Source organism: Pseudophryne corroboree, chromosome 2 (genome assembly GCF_028390025.1).
Source record: "Pseudophryne corroboree isolate aPseCor3 chromosome 2, aPseCor3.hap2, whole genome shotgun sequence".
Taxonomy (NCBI): Eukaryota; Metazoa; Chordata; class Amphibia; order Anura; family Myobatrachidae; genus Pseudophryne; species Pseudophryne corroboree.
In genome coordinates, this window is record NC_086445.1 from 689,636,876 (window position 1) to 689,656,620 (window position 19,745).

Consider the following 19,745-nt stretch of genomic DNA (forward strand, 5'->3'; position numbering starts at 1 on the left):
ATATTGAGCATCTTACAAGCAAAGTTATTACATTATCCATGCTGTTAATTTAATAAAAAAAAGATTCTTAAGTGTTGGAAATGTGTTCTCTTTAAATGTAATATCTTGGTAATATCAATCAATGTGTTAACTTGCAGGTGACATGGCTCTATTTAGGAGAATGATAATAAATAACACCCTACCAGAGGATGCGGATGATTATTTGCTCTCTGCCTTGGCTAAAAAACTAACCCACTGGCTATCTGTCCACTCTCAAGGTCAAGGCTGTAAAGGTAAGTAACCACTATAATGTCATTTAAATCCTGATCCATTTTCAGTCCTGCCCAAGGTTTATATTACATTTCACAGCCTGATATTTTCCTAGTTTAAGCTAGTTTGAAGGCTTTGACCATGAGACTTTATGACAGAGTACAGTAACTGGGGCCATGGGTTCTCTTCCTAGCAGTCCCTATCTGTGTAGGGGCTGTCACCTGTTCTCAGCCTCAGTGCTTTCAAAGGTGAAAGCAGTGGATGTGGTACAAGGTGTTGACAATGTCAATATGGTGTGAATGTCAACATCCAGAATGTCAACATGGGTGTTATGTCGACATGGACATGATTTGGGTGGGTTATATTGTTTCTGTGCAGGGTAACTATTAGCTGCTTTATTTTTACACTGCAATTTAGATTTCAGTTTGAACACACCCCACCCAAATCTAACTCTCTCTGCAAATGTTACATCTACCCTCCCTGTAGTGCATATGGTTTTGCCCATTAGAGGAAAATGTCGTTTTGCAATCAACCTTGAATTAGGCCCTAAGGGGTCTAGTTACTAAGCCTTGAACGGAGATAAAGTGGACGGAGATAAAGTACCAGCCAGTCAGCTCCTAACTACCATGTCACAGGCTGGGTTTGAAAAATGACAGTTAGGAGCTGGTTGGCTGGTACTTTATCTTCATTCACTTTAACTCCATCTAAGGCTTAGTAAATAGACCCCTAAGTCCAGTATGTTCTATTAGGCATATGTATATCACCTCCAACATGAAAATCTGTGGTAAAAGTGTCGGTATTGTTTGCATTGCTATTTCCATTTCATCTTTAATGGAACCCAAATTATTGCCCTTATTTATCAATGAGTGATAAATTTCACTGTGAGTGATAAATTGCATCAGCCAATCCGCTCCTAACTGTCATTTTTCAAACAAAGCCTGTAACATGGAAGTTAGGAGCCGATTGGCTGGTGCAATTTATCACTCACAGTGATATTTATCACTCATTGATAAATAAGGGCATATATATGATTTATGCAATGCCCAGTGGCTGGAAATAAATGTCTCTTCTACTTCCTACAGTCATATCATCACTGACTTACTGTACATGAAAAATGAATGCCTACTGGTTAGCTGTGCTTCCTCTCCAGACAAACTACCCTGGTACACTCCCAAGGTACACTTCTGAAGAATATCTAAGGTGAAGTCTACATTGCTAATCACGTAAGGCAAGTTATACCGCTTCTCCCCCGTGTATTACAGTGGCGGTGCATGCAGAGTGACAGGGGCGCATATATCAGCGCTGCTATCTAAAAGATAGAAAGCAGATGTGCAAGGCAATGTATGAACAGTCAGTAGCACTGACCGCTCCAACACCTGCAGCTATCAATTTAGACAGTGGTGTTGCCCATACACAACAGCCAGGGACAGCGTTGTCCGTGGCTGCGGTGGCTGCCGGCTCCGGACTGCATATGAGATCTTGCAAGAGTAGCGAGATCTCGCACATGCCCAGTGAGCCAGTCGGGGGTGAGACACAGCTCATCAACCCTAGGCTGATTTCACTCCGCCACTTCGGCATCCGAGATGACATCTCTGTGCTACTGTTTTCTGTTTTGCCTCGGTAAAGAGGTGAAGTGGAAGCATTATACCAGCACCATACAGGTATGTGCTAGTATACTACATCTCCCCCAGTGTTCTATAGAGAAAATGTCTGCAAACTCACTGATTCCTCAGGGGTGAAACTGCTTTCTTTACAGCGGGGATACTATCACTTATGGAGAAGATAAAACATAGCTCGTTCTCTGGTAAAGCCTTGTTTTACTCTTCTTTACATACCTCTTAAGGCCCATATAGACGGGAGAGATGTGTGCTGAGCGAACCGCTCAGCACACATCTTTCCCGCCGCTCAGCACAGCGCGATGTGTGCTGAGCGATGCGAGAGAGGATGGGGGGCCGCTCATTTCACCCAGCGGGTGAAATGAGCGACGTGCTAGAGCACCGGCGATAGCGATGTGCGGGGCCGCGCATCGCTATCGCTGAGGGGGTACACACGAGTGTTCTGTGCTTAAAATCTAAGCAATCTAGTCAGATTGCTTAGATTTTAAGCATGGATCTCTCCGTGAGTACTCCCCTTTAGTCATAACTACTGTCCAAGACATACAGTAAGTTATCTCTCTGACACACATTTCCCCACAACCATGATCGTACCAAATGATACAAGTTAAGTAACCCATGGTAAAGTACTGAATAGATTACTAAGGGACAATTTATCAGAGCTGTGTTTGCGGTAAACAGCTGAAAAAAGGCTTTTTTCCCCTGGTTTTATCACATTTTCTTTCCAATCAGTTGTATCATATGTTTATCACATTTTTATCGCATTGTTATCAAATTTTATAATTTTTTTTTCCCTCCATTTATAATAACACAAAACAGTTCCGAAACCATAGAAATAGAAGTGCGATCATTTTCATATGTATCAAAATCTTACCCCTGATTTTCTATTTGCCTCATGGATTTTGTAATTATCGGTATGGTTTGAAGACGTAATTTAGAACAGAAGTGGGTTTTTTTGTAGCCTCATTCTGTAATGTTACTGTAATTATTTTTCAAAAACTTATAATATTGTATATGAATATTTTGAAATAATTACATTTCTATTGTGTAAACTTCTTTTTTAATTTTTCAATCAATATCGACAAATATACAGTATATATATGTATATATATACAGTATATATATATATATATATATATATATATGTGTGTGTGTGTGTGTGTGTGTGTGTGTGTGTGTATATATATATATATATATATATATTCACATATATTGGTAGATGCTCAATTAGCTTAGTGATATCATTCAGGTGCTCGAAAGGGAGGGGTATTTCTAAGCAAGAAAAAAAGCCATTTGTTTCCCCCAGCACCCTGAATCATAACCGTAACTAGATATAAATTCCACATGATAACAGAATTCAGAGATCTTCGTTACACATATTTGCGCAAATGTGTGAATAAGCCCCAAAGCCGCATCAAGGCGTCTCTGTATATTTGGGGTCCCTAGCGCTATATCTAGGTGCATGGTGTGGCACCCCAAAACACCAGCATAAGCCAGAAAGCACAGCGCAGCATACCAGTGAAAAAACTATAGTGTTAATAAATTAGTATTTAGGAAGCCGAAGCTATAGAGAAAGTGATACAAAATGAAATGCAATTAAAATAGAGAAATAGTGTTAAGAAATTAATACGTGAAAAGTGTTAATAGAATGTAAAGGTATGCCACACTAAGGCCATCCAGCTCAGCCAGTCCAGAGGCACCACACCTCACACCTCCATTACCCCAATCTGGGTCTAGGATTAACCAGCAAGGAGCCACGTGATAATGGCTCCTTCCTACAATATGTCTGAGCTAAGAGCTACCTACCTTGGAGCAACCCCATAATGCTCCCTGTGGCATGTCAGGGCCTGCACCTCCTCCTAATGCAGAAACCTCTCTGCCTCTCACAACAAACACATATATTGGTAGATGCTCAATTAGCTTAGTGATATCATTCAGGTGCTCGAAAGGGAGGGGTATTTCTAAGCAAGAAAAAAAGCCATTTGTTTCCCCCAGCACCCTGAATCATAACCGTAACTAGATATATATATATATTTATTTTATTTTTTCCGTATGTATATGTATTTAAAAATGTACACTGTGAGTTTTGCTCATTGCACAGTAATCACACTGTTATCACATTTGCCTAAAGCCAAATTTGAAAAAAAATGTAAAAGATAGGAAAACAAATTGCAAAAGCAATAGTCTGTCACATTTAATGTAAGCCAGACATTGATACATATGCCGGGGAAAAAAAAAATCTAATTTAGAGATGTGATAAGAGGCGTTAAAATTCTGATACTGACATTATCTTTTGTGAATAATGATACATCCTGCCCCAAATGATGTACAGTATATACATGACAGTAAATCATGTATACAGAGCCGGCGCAAGCTACTCAGCAAAGGGATGCAGTGCAGGGAGGCGCCAGGAATGGAGAGGCGCTCTCCCTGCTCTGCATTCCTTTACTGAGCAGCTGATGTCCATAGGCGAAACTAGGGGGTGGTCCGCGGGTGCACCGGACCACCCATTAGCCTGACCGATTTAATGTAATTGTTGTCTTCCCAGTCAGGAATGCATTTACTGACCGGGAAGAGAATTGCCGCAGTGTTGCTCTGCCCCCTGTGTTTATATCTAATTGAATTATAGTGTGTGTGCACCGGCGTGACGTGTTGATGTCACGCCACACCCACTCCCGCTCAAGCCTTTCAAATCTATCCTGGCCGCACTTTCACAGGTGAAGCTGCTGTCCTCCCACCCGCGCTGTTCGAAGTCTGACTGCATCTGTCCTCCTGCGGGCTGTGGCCGCCCAAGCCCGCCTGTCCGCGCTATCTGGCTGTGTTGATGAGGAGCGGAGGAGAAGGCAAAGCTGCTGTCCTCCTGCCTGCCCATGGTCGGAGGAAATAAAAGCAGGTATGCAATAGATTGATCTACTGTGCTTCACTCCTGGTTACTGCACTCGGCTGTTTGTGTGCAGCTTCAGTGTTAGAAGTGTGTATGGCACAGCTGCGCTGTTGCGCTTCCTTACTGTGCTCCAATGTCACTCACTTTTAGTTTATAAGTTAAAAGTGAGTGTCATTGGAGCGCAGTAAGGAAGCGCAACAGCGCAGCTCTGCCATACACTTCAAACAATTGCATACCTGCTTTTACTTCATTCCTAAAGGTACAGGGAAAGTAATACAATGTGTTTCCCTGCGCAGAACAAATAAAGAAAAATGGGCTAATAGTCACTTATTGAACAGTATTGAGCACATACCCAGCTGGAGGATTGGATGAGAACAATGATTATATGTTTTGTCCAGCTGTCTATTGTCTCATATTCCTTCATGTTATTCTGTACCCAAGTATAACGGCAGTAGGCCAACACTCCACTGCTACTAATCCTAGATGCACATACAGTATTAAGCTGTTGTTGTTGAGCACAATGTGTGCCTACTATGTGGCGTACCTCGCCAATTGTCAGTTCAAGATGATGGTGTGTTGAGAGACGACATGGGGTAGGTGATGATGTGCTGAGAGATGACACAGAGGGGAGGTGATGGTGTGCTGAGAGACGACACGAGGGGGGAGGTGATGGTGTGGTTGGGAGATGCAAAGGGAAGATGGTGTGGCTGGGAGATGCAAAGGGAAGATGGTGTGGCTGAGAGACACAGGGGGCAGGATGTCAGTCTGGAAGAACCACTATTGTATGATGCTGTCCTTGTTAATATTCCTACACAAACAGGCATCTTCTGGATGACGTGATCTCCTACATTAATAGTGAATACTGACTGAAGACGCCATCAGCCTTAGAGTATACAGTTTTTCAGAGGCTCCACATTGGGAGAAACCATCATATAGGTAAGGTGTTTGTGTAACTGAAAAGAATGTTCCCAGTGTGATTAGAAACGGGTGTTGTGTCATGTTGACACGCCCCATTTTCAGTGACCATGCTCCTGCTGGTATGTGGCTATGCCAGTTTTTCTGCGCGCGCACACAATGTCCTTTGTGTGTCTTTTTGGTAGGAGGGGGCATTCGGGGTGCAGGAATGATGATGATGAAGGATGATGAGGTGCAGAAAAGATGTGGGGACGAAGGTTCTGGGAGCATTGAAAGGTCATCGGACTCATTCCCAAAGGAAACTTTGGGAATGAAATGTAAAAGAAGGATGTACAGTATATTCTTGTGAGGACACAATTAGGTAGTGCCTGCCATTTGCACAAGTTCTGGCAAGGGGTTGAAACTGGACCACCCATTACTAAATGTCTAGTTTCGCCTATGCTGATGTCCCCCTGCTGCTGCGCCTGTCACACTCTGACAGACATCAGGGCCAGCGCCAGCAGCATGAAGCCTCCTCTCCCCCTGCCCTGTGTCAGTGCAGTGTGCTGACCTAAAAGGGGGCGCAGCTACACGGAACTGGGGGCGGAGCTACACGGGACCATGCTGAACAGGAGGATGATCTGCTACAGCTTCGGCTTGCCAGACTTCCTTAGGTAAGAGGATTGAAAGAGAGTGGGTGAGTGAAAGTGTGTGTGTATGTATGTGTAATATATGTGTGACTGTGTATGTGTGTAATGTATGTACAGTATGTATGTGTGTGTGTGTGTGTGTGTGTGTGTGTGTGTCAAGGGGCCTTGCGTGTGTAAGCGTCAGTGATACAAGGGGCGTTGCATGTTTGTAAGCGTCACTGCTACAGGGGGAGTTACGTGTGTAAGCATCACTGGTACAGGGGGGCGTTATGTGTGTAAGCGTCACTGGTACAGGGGGCGTTACGTGTGTAAGCGGCACTACTACAGGGAGCATTATGTGTATACGTGTCATAGCTTTGTAAAGTATGGGAGGGCGCATATTTATAGTTTGCAGGAGGGCACCAAACACCCTAGCACCGGCCCTGCATGTATATACATGACACATAAACATACTTTCACCATTTCTGGGAAACACATATTAATGTAATTCTCCTACTGGAGTTAAAGACAAATTTCAGGCCAAACTGCATGTGTCGCTGGTAAGCAGGAGAAATGTAATTAATGCGATCCCCATAATCAAACTACTGTATTATTTAAAACATGGCTATTTGCTGATCTTAATAGATTGCTGTCACACTTCAAGGTCTGCGTAGCAGATGAATTGTCTTCAGAAAAGGGTTTATGATAAGCCTCTACTATCATCTGAGGCATTACTAAGTCTACATATACTACATAATAGCCTTTCTCAATATGTGGAAGAGACTTCTCTTTAATAAAAGGGACCTGACAGTGTACTACATAGACTGGCACACCGCATTTTGAAGTCTGTATGAAAAGAAGCTCCCAAGACCCTATCTGGTAAATGTATTATTTGTCGTTATGAGAGAGAAGCAGTATCAGCGCATGTTATGTGCACTGGTAACACTTCTCCCCCCATGTACTACAGTGGCGGTGAGGGCTCAGTGACAGGGGCGCTATGCAAACCTGTCCATATCGGCACTGCTTTCTAAAAGATAGCAGGCCGATATGAGGGGCAATGTATGAACAATCAGCATCGCTAAATGGTCAGCATGAACGACAGCTGCAGGTGGCGATACCCTATCTCCACAGCCCTAACAACACCTACAGGTGGCGATGCCCTATCTCCACAGCAGGGACAGAGCTGACCCTGGCTTTGGCGGTGCTGGCTCCGGACTGCGCAGGGGATCTCGCGTGAGTAGCGCGATCCTGCGCATGCACAGTGTAGCCGGCCGGTCAATACATATTGTCGATGTCCCTTCCTGCTTCTCCTCGGTAATGAAGCAAAGCAGGAAGTGTTATAGTGGCACGATCCACGCCGCTGTAATACATTTACCCCTATATTCTGAATTGGCCTTATTGCCTCAGTCCGTTTCTTGGATAAGAGACTGTTCATTCTGCTTTCCATCAAACATCAGGAATATTTAAGACATATGTAACCCTGGTCCATGTATACGGAGCTCAACTTATTCTAAGTACTAGATGCCATAGCGATAAAGCCTGAAGCAGGTATGTAGCATTTTAAAAAGTTCCATCCAACTAAGGTGATTTTAGGAGGACATAGTGATACGTCTTTAGTATATTTATCAATTCCAGTTGATCCTAAACTACAGTATGTCCTTTTGATAATAATAATAATAATTATTATTATTATTACTACTACCACATTATTTATACAGTGCCTTCATTATTATGTAGTGCTTTAGAGAATATTTAGGGGGTATTCAATCGCGGCTAATGTTATCGCACCTATCTCCTGAAAAATCAGCTTATCGTAGACAACACGCTCCCATTTTTCGCACCTATCCTATTCCAAAATGTCAATAACGGGATTCGCGCGAGAAAATGGGAAAACCTGCCTGTACACCCAAAAAAGCCAAACTAATATAGGAAAACATTACAGAAGTCTATTAGTGGCCATAATAAAACTATTTGGTGTAAATAAATTGGGTCAAATGGCTGTTACGTGCATTTAAAAAAAAAATGTGAAAAAATGGTAGAAAGCTATTTTGTTTCCCCAAAATAAGTTCTCTCATTTAAGTTGGGTACATAACAGTGGATGTAAGTAAATATTTGGGTTATTTTAGGGGACTTTAAAAAAAAAGTGGAACGGACCGATTAATCCAACCTGCAGGTCTAAAAACACTTGTCCCACTCATAAAGCATCCTACTATACCTGTCACACACCTTCTACCAATTTCCATCCCTTTGTCATTACTGGCCAAATAAAAATAATTAAGAACATCTAAGTGCTTAATTGGTCATTCATTGGGGAGTCCATGCGATAAAATATTGCAAAACCGTGTTATCGCAGCTAATTGGATACCCCCCATAATTATTCACATCAGTATCTGTCTAAATGGAGTTTATCATTTATAATTCCTACCACATGGACACACAAACAAGAGTCAATTTCATCTGAAGCCAACTAACCTATCAGTATATATCTGGAGGAAACAAGAGCACCTAGAAGCCCATGCAAACATACAAACTCAGGGCCTAATTCAGACCTGATCACGGCAGCAAATTTGTTAGCTAATGGGCAAAACCATGTGCACTGCAGGGGGGGGGGGGGGGGGGGGGGGGGGCGCAGACATAACATGTGCAGAGGATGTTAGATTTGGGTGGGTTATATTACTTCTGTGCAGGATGAATACTGGCTGCTTTATTTTTACCCTGCAATTTAGATTTCACTTTGAACACACCCCACCCAAATCTAATGGGCCCTACACACATACCGATCCGCCGCCGAGCTGCTCGACGGCACATACGGCCGACCCAGCGGCGGGGGGAGTGAAGTGTCTTCACTCCCCCCATCACCCGGCTCCATAGCACTGCACGCCAATATGGACAATCTCGTCCATATTGGCCTGCATGCATTAGCGCAGCGTTAATCGTTGGTGCCTACACACAGAACGATATGAACAAGTTCTTGTTCATTTATGAATGAGAACATTCATATTGTTCTGTTTTATCTGCCAGGGTGTAGGGCCCATAACTCTCTCTGCACATGTTATATCTCTCCCCCCCCCCCCCCCCCCCCCTTCAGTGCAACATGGTTTTGCCCATTAGCTAACAGGTCTGAACTAGGCCCCTAGCACAGATAGGGTCCTGACTGGAATCAAAGAGTGTAGTGAGATGACAATGGTAGCCACTGTGACATCCTGACACCAAAAAGATGCACTGCATTATACTTTATTATAGCTTTAGCGGATGGTACAAAACCCTCCTTAACTAACCCAGTGACAAACCTTACTTCAGAATATCTTTTACAATTTTTTCTATAAGCATTATAAATGCCTAAAACAATTTAGTAACGTGGTGTGTATGTCCTATATTGCCATCACGTGGCACTTAACGATATAAGTATACTCATAGGGCAAAACGTAATAGAAGGCAGAATTCCAAAACTTATTTGGGAGAAACATTATACAGGTTGAGTATCCCATATCCAAATATTCCGAAATACGGAATATTCCGAAATACGGACTTTTTTGAGTGAGAGTGAGATAGTGAAACCTTTGTTTTTTGATGGCTCAATGTACACAAACTTTGTTTAATACACAAAGTTATTAAAAAATAAGAATTTACTTACCGATAATTCTATTTCTCGTAGTCCGTAGTGGATGCTGGGAACTCCGTAAGGACCATGGGGAATAGCGGCTCCGCAGGAGACTGGGCACAAAAGTAAAGCTTTAGGACTACCTGGTGTGCACTGGCTCCTCCCCCTATGACCCTCCTCCAAGCCTCAGTTAGGATACTGTGCCCGGACGAGCGTACACAATAAGGAAGGATTTTGAATCCCGGGTAAGACTCATACCAGCCACACCAATCACACCGTACAGCCTGTGATCTGAACCCAGTTAACAGCATGATAACAGAGGAGCCTCTGAAAAGATGGCTCACAACAATAATAACCCGATTTTTGTAACAATAACTATGTACAAGTATTGCAGACAATCCGCACTTGGGATGGGCGCCCAGCATCCACTACGGACTACGAGAAATAGAATTATCGGTAAGTAAATTCTTATTTTCTCTGACGTCCTAGTGGATGCTGGGAACTCCGTAAGGACCATGGGGATTATACCAAAGCTCCCAAACGGGCGGGAGAGTGCGGATGACTCTGCAGCACCGTATGAGAGAACTCCAGGTCCTCCTCAGCCAGGGTATCAAATTTGTAGAATTTTGCAAACGTGTTTGCCCCTGACCAAGTAGCAGCTCGGCAAAGTTGTAAAGCCGAGACCCCTCGGGCAGCCGCCCAAGATGAGCCCACCTTCCTTGTGGAATGGGCTTTTACAGATTTTGGCTGTGGCAGGCCTGCCACAGAATGTGCAAGCTGAATTGTACTACAAATCCAACGAGCAATAGTCTGCTTAGAAGCAGGAGCACCCAGCTTGTTGGGTGCATACAGGATAAACAGCGAGTCAGATTTTCTGACTCCAGCCGTCCTGGAAACATATATTTTCAGGGCCCTGACTACGTCCAGCAACTTGGAGTCCTCCAAGTCCCTAGTAGCCGCAGGTACCACAATAGGCTGGTTCAAGTGAAACGCTGAAACCACTTTAGGGAGAAATTGAGGACGAGTCCTCAATTCTGCCCTGTCCGTATGAAAAATTAGGTAAGGGCTTTTATAGGATAAAGCCGCCAATTCTGAGACACGCCTGGCTGAAGCCAGGGCCAACAGCATTACCACTTTCCATGTGAGATATTTTAAGTCCACAGTGGTGAGTGGTTCAAACCAATGTGATTTTAGGAACCCCAAAACTACATTGAGATCCCAAGGTGCCACTGGAGGCACAAAAGGAGGCTGAATATGCAGTACCCCCTTGACAAACGTCTGAACTTCAGGAACTGAAGCCAGTTCTTTCTGGAAGAAAATCGACAGGGCCGAAATTTGAACCTTAATGGACCCTAATTTTAGGCCCATAGACAGTCCTGTTTGCAGGAAATGCAGGAAACGACCCAGTTGAAATTCCTCTGTAAGGGCCTTCCTGGCCTCGCACCACGCAACATATTTACGCCAAATACGGTGATAATGCTGTACGGTTACATCCTTCCTGGCTTTGATCAGGGTAGGGATGACTTCATCCGGAATGCCTTTTTCCTTCAGGATCCGGCGTTCAACCGCCATGCCGTCAAACGCAGCCGCGGTAAGTCTTGGAACAGACAGGGTCCCTGCTGGAGCAGGTCCCTTCTTAGAGGTAGAGGCCACGGGTCCTCTGTGAGCATCTCTTGAAGTTCCGGGTACCAAGTCCTTCTTGGCCAATCCGGAGCCACGAGTATAGTCCTTACTCCTCTCCTTCTTATGATTCTCAGTACCTTGGGTATAAGAGGCAGAGGAGGGAACACATACACTGACTGGTACACCCACGGTGTTACCAGAGCGTCCACAGCTATTGCCTGAGGGTCCCTTGACCTGGCGCAATACCTGTCTAGTTTTTTGTTGAGGCGGGACGCCATCATGTGATTTTCCGACCAGCGAAGAATCCTTGCAACTTCTGCCATTGCCCTGCTGCTTCTTGTGCCGCCCTGTCTGTTTACGTGGGCGACTGCCGTGATGTTGTCTGACTGGATCAGCACCGGCTGACCTTGAAGCAGAGGTCTTGCTAGGCTTAGAGCATTGTAGATGGCCCTTAGCTCCAGGATATTTATGTGAAGTGATGTCTCCAGGCTTGACCACAAGCCCTGGAAATTTATTCCCTGTGTGACTGCACCCCAGCCTCTCAGGCTGGCATCCGTGGTCACCAGGACCCAGTCCTGAATGCCGAATCTGCGGCCCTCTATAAGATGAGCACTCTGCAACCACCACAGGAGAGACACCCTTGTCCTTGGTGACAAGATTATCCGCTGATGCATCTGAAGATGCGACCCGGACCATTTGTCTAGCAGATCCCACTGGAAGGTTCTTGCGTGGAATCTGCCGAATGGGATTGCTTCGTAAGAAGCCACCATCTTTCCCAGGACCCTTGTGCATTGATGCACTGAGACTTGGCCTGGTTTTAGGAGATTTCTGACTAGTTCGGATAACTCCCTGGCTTTCTCCTCCGGGAGAAACACCTTTTTCTGGACTGTGTCCAGGATCATCCCTAGGAATAGAAGTCGTGTCGTCGGGATCAGCTGCGATTTTGGAATATTGAGAATCCAACCGTGCTGGCGCAGCACTATCTGAGATACTGCTACTCCGACTTCCAACTGTTCCCTGGATCTTGCCCTTATCAGGAGATCGTCCAAGTAAGGGATAACTAAAACTCCCTTCCTTCGAAGGAGTATCATCATTTCGGCCATTACCTTGGTAAAGACCCGGGGTGCCGTGGACAATCCAAATGGCAGCGTCTGAAACTGATAGTGACAGTTCTGTACCACAAACCTGAGGTACCCTTGGTGAGAAGGGTAAATTGGGACATGTAGGTAAGCATCTTTGATGTCCAGAGACACCATATAGTCCCCTTCTTCCAGGTTTGCAATCACTGCTCTGAGTGACTCCATCTTGAATTTGAACCTTTGTATGTAAGTGTTCAAGGATTTTAGGTTTAAAATTGGTCTCACCGAGCCGTCCGGCTTCGGTACCACAAATAGTGTGGAATAGTACCCTTTCCCTGTTGTAGGAGGGGTACCTTGATTATCACCTGCTGGGAATATAGCTTGTGAATGGCTTCCAATACTGCCTCCCTGTCTGAGGGAGACGTCGGTAAAGCAGACTTTAGAAAACGGCGAGGGGGAGACGTCTCAAATTCCAATTTGTACCCCTGAGATACCACCTGAAGGATCCAGGGGTCCACTTGCGAGTGGGCCCACTGCGCACTGAACTTCTTGAGACGGGCCCCCACCGTGCCTGAGTCCGCTTGTAAAGCCCCAGCGTCATGCTGAGGACTTTGCGGAGGCGGGAGAGGGCTTTTGTTCCTGGGAACTGGCTGTTTGTTGCAGCCTTTTTCCTCTCCCTCTGCCACGGGGCAGAAATGAGGCGCCTTTTGCCCGCTTGCCCTTATGGGGCCGAAAGGACTGCGCCTGATAATACGGCGTCTTCTTAGGTTGAGAAGCTACCTGGGGTAAAAATGTGGATTTTCCAGCAGTTGCCGTGGCTACCAGGTCTGATAGACCTACCCCAAATAACTCCTCCCCCTTATAAGGCAATACTTCCATGTGCCTTTTAGAATCCGCATCACCTGACCACTGCCGCGTCCATAAACCTCTTCTTGCAGAAATGGACAGCGCGCTAACTCTTGATGCCAGTCGGCAAATATCCCTCTGTGCATCACGCATATATAGAAATGCATCCTTCAAATGCTCTATAGTCAGTAATATACTGTCCCTATCTAGGGTATCAATATTTTCAGTCAGGGAATCCGACCACGCCAGGCCCGCACTGCACATCCAGGCTGAGGCGATTGCTGGTCGCAGTATAACACCCGTGTGAGTGTATATACATTTTAGGATATTCTCCAGCTTTCTATCGGCAGGTTCCTTTAGGGCGGCCTTATCAGGAGAGGGTAGTGCTACCTGTTTAGACAAGCGTGTGAGCGCTTTATCCACCCTAGGGGGTGTTTCCCAACGTGCCCTATCCTCTGGCGGGAAAAGGTACGATGCCAATAACCTTTTAGGGATTATCAGTTTTTTATCGGGGGAAACCCACGCCTCATCACACACTTCATTTAATTCCTCGGATACAGGAAAAACTACAGGCAGTTTTTTCTCACCAAACATAATACCCTTTTTAGTGGTACTTGTATTATCAGAGATATGCAATACATTTTTCATTGCTTCAATCATGTAACGTGTGGCCCTAGTGGAAGTCACGTTTGTCTCCTCATCATCGACACTGGAGTCAGTATCCGTGTCTGTGTCTGCCATTTGAGGTAACAGGCGTTTTAAAGCCCCTAATGGCGTTTGAGACCCCTGGACAGGCACAAGCTGAGTAGCCGGCTGTCTCATGTCGTCAACTGTCTGTCGTAAAGAGCTGACACTGTCACGCAATTCCTTCCATAAGCTCATCCACTCAGGTGTCGACTCCCTAGGGGGTGACAACTCTATAATAGGCAATTGCTCCGCCTCCATCTCGTTTTCCTCCTCAAACATGTCGACACAATCGTACCGACACACCGCACACACACAGGGAATGCTCTGATAGAGGACAGGACCCCACTAGCCCTTTGGGGAGACAGAGGGAGAGTATGCCAGCACACACCAGAGCGCTATATATATAGACAGGAATACCACTATAAAATGTGCTTTTCCCTTTATAGCTGCTGTTAGTATTAAAACTGCGCCAAATGAGTGCCCCCCTCTCTTTTTTTACCCTTTTCTGTAGTGCAGGACTGCAGGGGAGAGTCAGGGAGACGTCCTTCCAGCGGAGCTGTGATGGAAAATGGCGCCCGTGTGCTGAGGAGATAGGCTCCGCCCCCTTCTCGGCGGGCTTTTCTCCCGCTTTTTGGTGAGTTCTGGCAGGGGTTAAAATACATCCATATAGCCCTGGGGGTTATATGTGGTGTATTTATGCCAGCCAAGGTGTTTACATTGCTGCTCAGGGCGCCCCCCCCTAGCGCCCTGCACCCTCAGTGACCGAAGTATGAAGTGTGCCTGAGTAACAATGGCGCACAGCTGCAGTGCTGTGCGCTACCTTGTTGAAGACTGATGTCTTCTGCCGCCGATTTTTCCAGGCCTCTTCTTGCTTCTGGCTCTGTAAGGGGGCCGGCGGCGCGGCTCTGGGACCGAGCTCCGAGGCTGGGCCTGTGTTCGGTCCCTCTGGAGCTAATGGTGTCCAGTAGCCTAAGAAGCCCAAGCTACCACCACTTAGGTAGGTTCGCTTCTTCTCCCCTTAGTCCCTCGATGCAGTGAGCCTGTTGCCAGCAGGTCTCACTGAAAATAAAAAACCTAAAACTAAACTTTCACTAAGAAGCTCAGGAGAGCCCCTAGTGTGCACCCTTCTCGGCCGGGCACAAAAATCTAACTGGGGCTTGGAAGAGGGTCATAGGGGGAGGAGCCAGTGCACACCAGGTAGTCCTAAAGCTTTACTTTTGTGCCCAGTCTCCTGCGGAGCCGCTATTCCCCATGGTCCTTACGGAGTTCCCAGCATCCACTAGGACGTCAGAGAAATATTGTATTAAATTACCTTCAGGCTGTGTGTATAAGGTGTATATGAAACATAAATGAATTGTGTGAATGTAGACACACTTTGTTTAATGCACAAAGTTATAAAAAATATTGGCTAAAATTACCTTCAGGCTGTGTGTATAAGGTGTATATAAAACATTAATGTATTCTGTGCTTAAATTAAGGTCCCATCACCATGATATCTCATTATGGTATGCAATTATTTCAAAATACGGAAAAATCCGATATCCAAAATACCACTGGTCCCAAGCATTTTGGATAAGGGATACTCAACCTGTAGTAAGGTTTAGTTCTACTGTAATGCTACATTAAAGCATAACACTACTTTCAAACAAGTGACTTCCATTCAATATATTGGGACCAAATTTACAGATTTGATAAATAATCCAGTATGGTACTTGTGAGCTCTGGTTTAGAAGAAATAGCAATGTCTGGCTTCCTTCAGATCAAGGCCCTCATTCAGAGCCTTTTGCAGCCGCTGCATTCGGCGGGTCTGCACACGCGCAATGGCTGCAGTGTGTGGGCGCGACCCTACACCTAGCAGCCGCCGCAAGGTGATTGACAGCGGTGGCCATTGCGGGGAGGACGCCACTGCAGGGGCATGGTGGCCGAAACGAGAACGTGTTGCCACCATTTTCAGGGTGGCTGCGTGATGCAGCCGCTCTGATTAAAAAAAAAGAGACTTTGCCTGGGATCGATGTGATGGAAAACATGGCGCCGGTGCGCCTGCATAAGCACCCTGGCTGTGTATGCAGGGGGACAACCGCTATTCAGTACGGCCTTGCCCTATGCTGAGCGGCGCTCAGCATGCGATGTTAAGCATTAGCAGTTCTACTGAAGTTGAATAACCTTCTTAACATACTATTAATCCTAATATATGAAATTCTGACAGTTATCTGGTCGCGGAAGAAAGGCAAACACTAGTCTTTGTTTCAGGCACCATCTATAGGACCGAGACTGACGCTGAGTGATGCTGGTCTATTAGCAAATTGAAAGGGGAAGATATGTCATTATTTGTAAGTTCCAAAAGGTAAGACAGCGCAAACATTACGCAGTTAAACCTAACTCAGCATGCCGGAACCAAGGGCCTTATTCAGGTCGCACTGCAAACGCGATGCCACCGCAATTTCTGTGGTCAGGGTGCACATGCAGGTCCCGTCTTGTGCTTGCAGTTAATGAATTCAGCAGCATTAACTGCGAACGCTTCTATCTGATTGACAGTCAGAAGCGTTTGCGGGGCAGATGGGCAGTGACGGACCATTGTGGGTTGGTGAGGGGAAAACAGGGGCAGCGGCGTTTTCGGGGTGGTTGTGTGACGTCACATGCAGCTGCTCTGCGCCGGCAGGTTTTTACCCTAGTTTCCGCGACCGCGCACTAAATTGTGCCGTGGTTGCAGTTGGTGGGAGGCGGGTAGCATGCTGGGCGGCCTTGCCCTGCGATGGGCGTCCCCCAGCATGCGAAAGAATGGATTGCAAATTCTGCTTTTTAGCGGAATTTATCCGTACTGAATAACCCCCATGTACGAATAACCTGCATCTTTCTGGTAGATTTATGTGCAGTTTTGCAAAACGCAGCTTACGTTTCACAGTTTATATACTATCAGTCAGACAAAAATAGGAATGGTGGTCCTAGATCTTGAGGTTTAAAAACATATGTAGTTTGCTCAATGTACAAATAGCACATAGGGGATCATTCAGACCTGATCGATCGCTAGAGTTTTTTGCAGCGCAGCGATCAGGTCAGAACTGTGCATGCGTATGCACCGCAGTGCGCAGGCGCGTCACACGGGTACAAAGCGGATCGTTGCTGTGCGATGGGTTTTAAGAAGAATCCATTCGCACAGCCGATCGCAAGGTGATTGACAGGAAGAGGGCGTCTGTGGGTGTCAACTGATCGTTTTCAGGGAGTGGTTGGAAAAACACAGGCGTGTCCAAGCATTTTCAGGGCGGGTGTCTGACGTCAATTCCGGCCCTGGACAGGCTGAATGGTGTCTTTGCTAGAAACAGTGCACAACAATGATCCGCTTTGTAACTGTACGGCGCGCATGCGCATTGCATACGCATGCGCAGTAGTTACCTGATCGCTGCGCAGCGAAAAAGCTAGTGAGCGAACGGATCTGAATTAGGCCCATGGTTTTGCCCAACTGCTAACAAATTTGTTGCTGCGATCAACTCTGAATTACCCCCTATGTTTATACATTTTGTTCCCCTAACCATATACTACAACTGCACATTGATGCAAACCCCATGTTACCACAATATTGGATATGGGTAACTTGGGACAACTGAGAAAATTTTTAGGGCCCACCCTTGAATTAACAAAAGTTATCAAGCAAAGCGCACGCCCTATTTTTATACTGATTCCTAAAACATCCCCTTTTATCATTTTGTCAGTATTGATCTGGCATGTGAGAGTCATATAACTGAATGCAGATCCGTCAGGATGCTTGGAGGATTTCTGTTCATTTAATGTATCATTTAACATTACTTGTAAAACCTATTTATACAAGATCTACAACTGTATCTCTGGATTACTGAACTGATAGTCATTGCTATGATAAAAATAAGAATTTACTCACCGGTAATTCTATTTCTCGTAGTCCGTAGTGGATGCTGGGAACTCCGTAAGGACCATGGGGAATAGCGGGCTCCGCAGGAGACTGGGCACTCTAAAAGAAAGATTAGGTACTATCTGGTGTGCACTGGCTCCTCCCTCTATGCCCCTCCTCCAGACCTCAGTTAGGGAAACTGTGCCCGGAAGAGCTGACACATTAAGGAAAGGATTTGGAAACCCGGGTAAGACTCATACCAGCCACACCAATCACACCGTACAACTCGTGATACTATACCCAGTTAACAGTATGAATAACAACTGAGCCTCACGAAAAGATGGTTCATAACAATAACCCTTTAGTTAGGCAATAACTATATACAAGTATTGCAGACAATCCGCACTTGGGATGGGCGCCCAGCATCCACTACGGACTACGAGAAATAGAATTACCGGTGAGTAAATTCTTATTTTCTCTGACGTCCTAGTGGATGCTGGGAACTCCGTAAGGACCATGGGGATTATACCAAAGCTCCCAAACGGGCGGGAGAGTGCGGATTACTCTGCAGCACCGAATGAGCAAACTCAAGGTCCTCCTCAGCCAGGGTATCAAACTTGTAGAATTTTGCAAATGTGTTTGAACCCGACCAAGTAGCAGCTCGGCAAAGCCGTAAAGCCGAGACCCCTCGGGCAGCCGCCCAAGAAGAGCCCACCTTCCTCGTGGAATGGGCTTTTACTGATTTAGGATGCGGCAGTCCAGCCGCAGAAAGTGCAAGTTGAATCGTGCTATAGATCCAGCGAGCAATAGTCTGCTTTGAAGCAGGAGCACCCAGCTTGTTGGGTGCATACAGGATAAATAGCGAGTCAGTTTTCCTGACTCTAGCCATCCTGGAAACATAGATTTTCAGGGCCCTGACTACGTCCAGCAACTTGGAATCCTCCAAGTCCCGAGTAGCCGCAGGCACCACAATAGGTTGGTTCAAATGAAACGCTGATACCACCTTAGGAAGAAATTGGGAACGAGTCCTCAATTCCGCCCTATCCATATGAAAAATCAGATAAGGGCTTTTACATGAAAAAGCCGCCAATTCTGATACACGCCTGGCCGAAGCCAAGGCCAACAGCATGACCACTTTCCGCGTGAGATATTTTTGCTCCACGGTTTTAAGTGGCTCAACCAATGCAACTTTAGGAAATCCAACACCACGTTGAGATCCCAAGGTGCCACTGGAGGCACAAAAGGGGGCTAAATATGCAGCACTCCTTTAACAAAAGTCTGAATTTCAGGCAGTGAAGCCAGTTCGTTTTGGAAGAAAATCAACAGAGCCAAAATCTGGACCTTAATGGAACCCAAGTTGAGGCCCATAGTCACCCCTGACTGTAGGAAGTGCAGAAATCGACCCAGCTGAAATTCCTCCGTTGGGTCCTTCCAGGCCTTACACCAAGCAACATATTTCCGCCATATGCAGTGATAATGTTTTGCGGTCACATCCTTCCTAGCTTTAATCAGCGTAGGAATGACTTCCTCCGGAATGCCCTTTTCCTTTAGGATCCGGTGTTCAACCGCCATGCCGTCAAACGCAGCCGCGGTAAGTCTTGGAACAGACAGGGCCCCTGCAGTAGCAGGTCCTGTCTGAGGGTTCTCTGAGATCATTTCTTGAAGTTCTGGGTACCAAGCTCTTCTTGGCCGATCCGGAACAATGAGTATAGTTCTTACTCCTCTCCTTCTTATTATTCTCAGTACCTTGGGTATGAGAGGAAGAGGAGGGAACACAT

The 19,745-nt window shown here is 45.8% G+C and overlaps 1 protein-coding gene across 5 annotated transcripts in view; it reads right to left on the reverse strand.

Moving 5' to 3' along the window:
- Positions 1 to 19,745, reverse strand: part of AMPD2 (adenosine monophosphate deaminase 2) — a 253,015-nt gene that overhangs the window by 77,281 nt on the left and 155,989 nt on the right. The window lies entirely within an intron of this gene.